Below are 6,411 nucleotides of genomic sequence, written 5' to 3' on the forward strand. Positions count from 1 at the left end.
AAACTATTCTGCCATATCATTACTGTGACAGCTGCGCTCCGATTGGCCAGCCCGAGTTCGAAACAATTGACGGGTGTCGTCAACTGTTTCACTTCAAATCGACCAGTTTTTTTATTTTTTATTTATTGTATAAAGGACAAAATACACAAATATGTTTCTAATCGCATTTTAAACCACTAAGGCTTGTCATAATGCGACCTGTATCTACACTTAACTAGAGCTTTGCTATAATGGACGACAATTGCAAAATTACATATTTAATTATCGAAATTATGAAGTGTGATTCCGTTTGGTTTGTAAATAGATGTTTTGCTGCTTTTTCCCACACCACCGAATAGTACGGCATTGTTAGAGATATTATCTTTATTGCAGTAAATACATAATATTTTTTTGGAATATACGGAGACGTACGCACAGGTCAGTAGTTGGCCTGTCTATATTTCAGTGCGAACGAGAATTGATATTTATAAGACCTCTATCGCTAATGTGTTACCAGGAGTATATGGCCCTTATTTCGTCTCTATTTCTGGTTATATACTCGATGTTTTGAGTATAACTGCAGCGTCCTGAGTGAGCTCTGTATTATTAACCATTCTGGTCAAAGAAGGATCTCAGCTACAAGTACAATCACTACGGCGATCAACTACGAAGCGAGGCCGCTGCCCCCGCGCAAGTTAAACGCAGATCTGCGTCTCCGCCACCGCGCGTGCTTCTATGCGTGATTCCGCGTGCAGTGTGTTAATTGCCTAAACAGTTGAGAATTGTAAGGATCAATTTACATTGCGGCGGAACGGAATGGAAACGTCAATTTCGCCTCGCTGCGAGACACGCGTCTTTGCACCACCTCCCGCCTATTCGCCAGGCGTCGCCGACGGCAGCCGCGGAAACCTCGCGAATCGCGAGAATTCCGAGGAAGACACGTTACGTATATAATTTTTGGCGCGTATCTAGTTTATACGTTACACAATTGACCAAAGCTACGCTATGTACAGTATCGTTACAAAAATTCGCTTCCATTCCGTTCCGCCTTCAATATAAATTGAGCCTTAATATATCAATTATTTTATCTAACACGGAGCAGATGTAGACCTAGCGGCGTGAACAAAGGGTATATTTTTACGTATATAAGCCCTAGCCGCGTCTTAACTGTTTTAATTGTTCGGTCTTGCCCTGCCCCCAATAACTGAACAAGAGAAAGTAAACGAAGCTTTGCAGGAAGGATACCATGATAATAACAACTCTAGCAAGAAACAGAATAGGCTATGATAGATATGTTTTGCACTGTTTTCAAGCCCCGATTCAACAACGGGGGAGTTATTATTTTGAAGGTTTTGTTGGTATATCTGTATTTGTGGCATCCAAACAGACAGACTGCTCTCACAACTTTTTTATTTGAAGGCTGATTTCATGATGGGTACCGAGTTCTTAGTTGTTTGATAAACATCTCTAAAGATTATACGTACTTAGTCATTTTAGTACCATGGTAATTTTATCATCGTAGTCATTTTAGTACCGTGGTCATTTTTATACTTTAGTTATTGGTCTCCGAAAGGGTGTATGGATCTATACATTAAATGAACATAATGATATAATAATAGTAACATTGATCTGATGCTGCAGACTCCTTAACTAGGTATTTAAACTAGAAATATCGTATATGGGCTCAATAAATTGATATCAACTAGTTGTTACCTTCTTTACGTATTGGATTTGTTTTATATCAGGGCATTTTCGTTCGCGTTCAGGGCAAAAACGTTCTTTAAGTCTTTATTGTTGTTTAAAGTGATGTAAAAAAGGGGTAGGTGATATATACTAGGGGTATTTGAAAAACTTAATTTTGTTAATATTACGAAACACGTGAAGAACATGCTGATATAATTTTAATGGTAACGGTTTTACAATTTCCGGATTGTAACGTCTGATCTCATAATGACGAAGGGGTAACACGGTGCGGAAGTAAGTTCTATTGTAAAGGGTCTAATAATTTTATTTTTAATGGAACATGACTCAAAAGCATTATTTTTTAGCGTAAAAATATAGAGTCAGTAAGTTTCTAAGAATTTGAAGGAAATCAATCAAAAAAATATAGATAGATAATCAAGCTGTTTCGGTGATTTCTTTGTACTCAATTAAGAGATCCACCCGTTTCTCAAACGGATGCTGTTAAGTAATAACAATGCCAACCAACATGATCATAGTTTTGAGAAAATGGCGCATAAAGATGTTTTCTTAGTTTTTGATAGTTTGTTCTAAAATGTACATAAGTAAAACATTAAAACTTGCTGTTGTTGTTTTTGTGGGGAAATTATAGTAATAAATTACAACAATTCATCATTCCTGATGTGACAACAACAAAAGTTTTCATTTCGCAAGTAAATTTTAGAACAGTATCTAAAACAACAAAAAATTTAGGGGCCATTTTCGCAAAACTATGACCATGTTGGTTGAAACGTTCCTGCTTTGAATTTTGAACAAAAATGCAAAATTTTAAGTATTGACTAGGAAATACTTTGTAGATTCTAGAAAAAGATATACTAAAATGAAGATTTATCTGAGTTTTGGTCAGGTTAGCCGCGAACGTTCGCGAAGTTCGTATGATCTTCCATGGCGCATGCGTAATAATTAGGTGGAAGCTGATCACGTAATTGAAACCTTAGAGAATGGAAATTTAAACACGTGTATCGTGCACGTAGAAAGAAGACAATTTAGAAATACTTTTATCACGTAAATCAATAAATTATTAAATCAAAACTTGCGCAAAACTAAAGAGGGAAATTAAAAATCCAGCCGTCGCTAATCGACCTACTCAAGGAGCCGTATCCGAGTTGAGCGTTTTTTGCGCGCAGGTATCACAAACACTGCTGCGACTCTTTATCTTTGTTCCTTTTGTACTTCTGATTGTCGTATTCAGAGATTGGGGATAAGTGAAAAAGTACAGTTCGTGTGTGTGCGTTTACTTCGCATTTCAATAAATGCAGGTGTGCCGTCCCATTCAGAGCCGGCGAACGCTTCTTTAGCAGCCATTGCTGTGCGCAGCTGCCCGCTCAGGGCTCAGCCTATCGTGTTATCAAAGGCTGACATACTAAACTAAGTCTTATTACTAACCACAAAATTGGCTAGACACAATGATCTTATATGATGGTAATACTTAGGTATAAAACGATATTGTTTAACAATCAGAATAGGTATAATTACTTACTATATAGGTATAATTACTTAGATTTACGTATAAGTAGTAGTTTAAAAATTATAACTGATGTGATGACACTTATTGTCTGGGTATATAAATATTTTACTTTCGTATTATGGCTGAGATTTAGAAAACAAACTTCGATTTAAACTAAGCAAGAATGATGCAGCAAACAAATTTTTCGTATTTAAAAAAAATGAACTTTGCTTAAAATTTAAGCAAGAAAATAAATAAAATTTCTAGTTTACTTCATAATTTCTTGCTTAAATTTTGGTTAAAGTTCGTTATAGCAAATGCGAAAAACTGGCTTAGTTATTAATCGAAGTCCAAGTTCTATTTAACCGACTTCAAAAAAGGAGGAGGTTCTCAATTCGACTTTATGTATTTTTTTTGTCTGTTCGTTACGCGATAACGCATTTGTGAACCGATTTTGATAATTCTTTTTTTGTCGGAAAGAGTACCTAAGCGTGGCAAACTTGGGGATGAATGACTTCTGAGGTCGGTTTTTTAGTACTCTGTACGGAGATTATTATAAATCCCAGCCTTAGAAAAATTTGTTTTGTAAATACCTACGAAAAACTGGCTTAGGTCGTCAATTTTAGTCCAAGTCAGAGTTTTTTTTATAAATTTTTGGCCTTGGACTAATGCCGTCTACTCCTTCGCGTCTTTGAACAGTCGTTCGATGCAAAACACTGGGCACTATAATTTGGTAAAATAAAACCCTTTTATTCCTGTATTATGGTAGATGCATTGGTTAGATGTGAAGATTTCAGCACTCGTCGCGACCTTGGCCGACGGGCCTAGTTGACCTTGGCCTGCGAGGGGTCGCCCAAACCGTCGTCCAGCCGTTATACGAGTCCTGGATGAATACTGTGAATAGTCCGGAAATAAACTCCCCTTGCTGCCTATAATAATGAAATTGTTATGTACGCACTATGCAAAATTATTATGACATTGGCGGCTAGTGCTTTTACGGGGCAAGTTTGTCCAATTATCAAATGAAGTTGTGGTGCGCTTATATGACATGGCTATGTATAAAAACCGTTACAATCAGTGGATAATTCAGAAAGTGATGGCCACATGTTACAATTGTAACATCTACAGTCATCATTCTTTATATTTTTTACTTTATAGAGGGAAGTTATAAAAATTATTGGGCATCGTCTTCCGCGCGAGCTTACTTAACCTAATCTCTGGCCGAAACCTGTTGGCCTCTCGCAAGAGTCAAATAACGGCGTCAAGTGACGTAGTGCCATACGCGGTGCGCCTACGCAGAGTTCCAATAATTGCAATGGTCTGTGCCTCGCTTACTACAGTTGAATCCATAGACAGCGCAAACGCAGTTAAACTTTCGGATATTACCCATAGAACATTCAGTGTTTGCTAATTATTCTATCGTTCACTAAAAATCTATACCTACTTACATCTTGTACATATTAATACTAAAATTTATCGTCTTTCGGGACAAACTAAGGCATCTAATTCCAGGTCCTGGATCTTAATTACCTAATTTTTTTTTTCACATTTTTCGCGGGAAATCATTATCTTTACGGTGGCCATTTTGAAACTGCCTTGATTAATTAATATTTTAGCACTCAAATTCTCTAGAAGATTCGTTATGTTCTTCAATTCGCGTCATTCATATGTTTCCGTGCATAAACAGGGAACATTCATCATAAAAACGTTACAAAAAAAAAGGGCAATTGTAGAACGCGTAGGTACCGACAATACGCACTACCTGCACCCATTTCTAAGAATGGTTCGGTGGTACCTTTTACTCAACAATAAAAAAGTTGTCCGTCCTAAATCCTTTGTGTGGGATTTCCGGAGACAATAATTATTATGTTTCCAACTTACATTACACTACTGCGTTGGTTTAGAACAAATAGGCAACAGTAACTCTAAGTTAATCATGCTAGGAAAAGAGAATGAAAACTACGAAGTTTTTTTAAGTGTATGAACCTAATTTTTGCCTCAGCGTGTCTTTAGTTCGTGTGATTATTAAACGAAAATATTTGACGTGAGAACTTAATGTGTAAAATTCGTTAGGCAATTTGGTCCATTTGTACACCAAGTACCATGACAAGTGCCAGTTAGACAGAAATTAAGGTACACCAAACTAATTATAAGTGCTTTGAGTACCGCAGTATACTAATTTTTTATAGTTTAATTGGTTCTCCATACAAACTTTCACCTTCTAGTTTTGCCCATTTAAGATTTATTATTGTGATAAAAAATAATCTATGTCCTTCTCCTAGGTCCCGTCTATCTTTATAACAAAATTCATCTAAAATTGGTTCAGCGGTTTAAACATGAAAACGAAACAGACAGGCTTACTTTCAAAGTCATAATATTAGTTTGGTTAACACAAAAAAAAAACTTGTCAAAGGCAAATAAGTGTACTTTCTTTCAAACGCCTCACTACGTGATCTATCTAATTATCTATATCTCGTCTATCTGAACATTAAAATTTCATATTAGTTTCTATATATTATCAAATTTGTAAGCCAAAATGAATTTTTTGTTGAGAATTGCAGGAACCATATCATATGTTGACCTCATCGCACGTTATGTTATACATATACCTTCATATTCGTGTGACAAAAATCCTTCAGCTCCACTATTGTTATTATTAACCTACTCAAGTACCTACTTTTACTTAACAACATGTAACAATTATGATACGAACGGTGTCACATTATTAAATGTGACATTTCCGTGCATAAATCTCATGGTTAAAAGAGTGAGGCATTGTTAAAGTAAACAACACGTGAGCACTTATTAAGTGTGTACCTACGTTAATGAAGTCGAAATAATCACAGTTAGTTTGAATAAATGCTTCTTTTGGAACATAACGATCCGCTGGTAACGTGGAATGTGTCCCCCTCTCACCACATCCATACCTCTCGTCCTCCAGTTTGCGTCTCAGCGCACAGTTGCGTTATGTGTAGGAACGAACGCAATACAGTTATGTTGGAGAGTAACACTTAGAAGAGAGGCTGCCATCGAATTTGACCCAAAGTACGGAGTGGCTCTACATATTTCTATACCGTGATTGTAGTTTCTTTTAATGTTCAACTTAGTGACCCTATTGGCGTACAAAAGTAGTCGACGGTGCGTTTATTTATGTATAGAAGCGTCTTCAATAAAGTTTTTATTGAACACGTCTTTAGGATAACTTACATACATATCTACCTACATATTTTTTATGTTGCCCTTAA

This window comes from Hyposmocoma kahamanoa, unplaced genomic scaffold (assembly GCF_003589595.1).
Source record: "Hyposmocoma kahamanoa isolate Upper Pololo Valley unplaced genomic scaffold, ASM358959v1 99879, whole genome shotgun sequence".
Classification (NCBI taxonomy): domain Eukaryota; kingdom Metazoa; phylum Arthropoda; class Insecta; order Lepidoptera; family Cosmopterigidae; genus Hyposmocoma; species Hyposmocoma kahamanoa.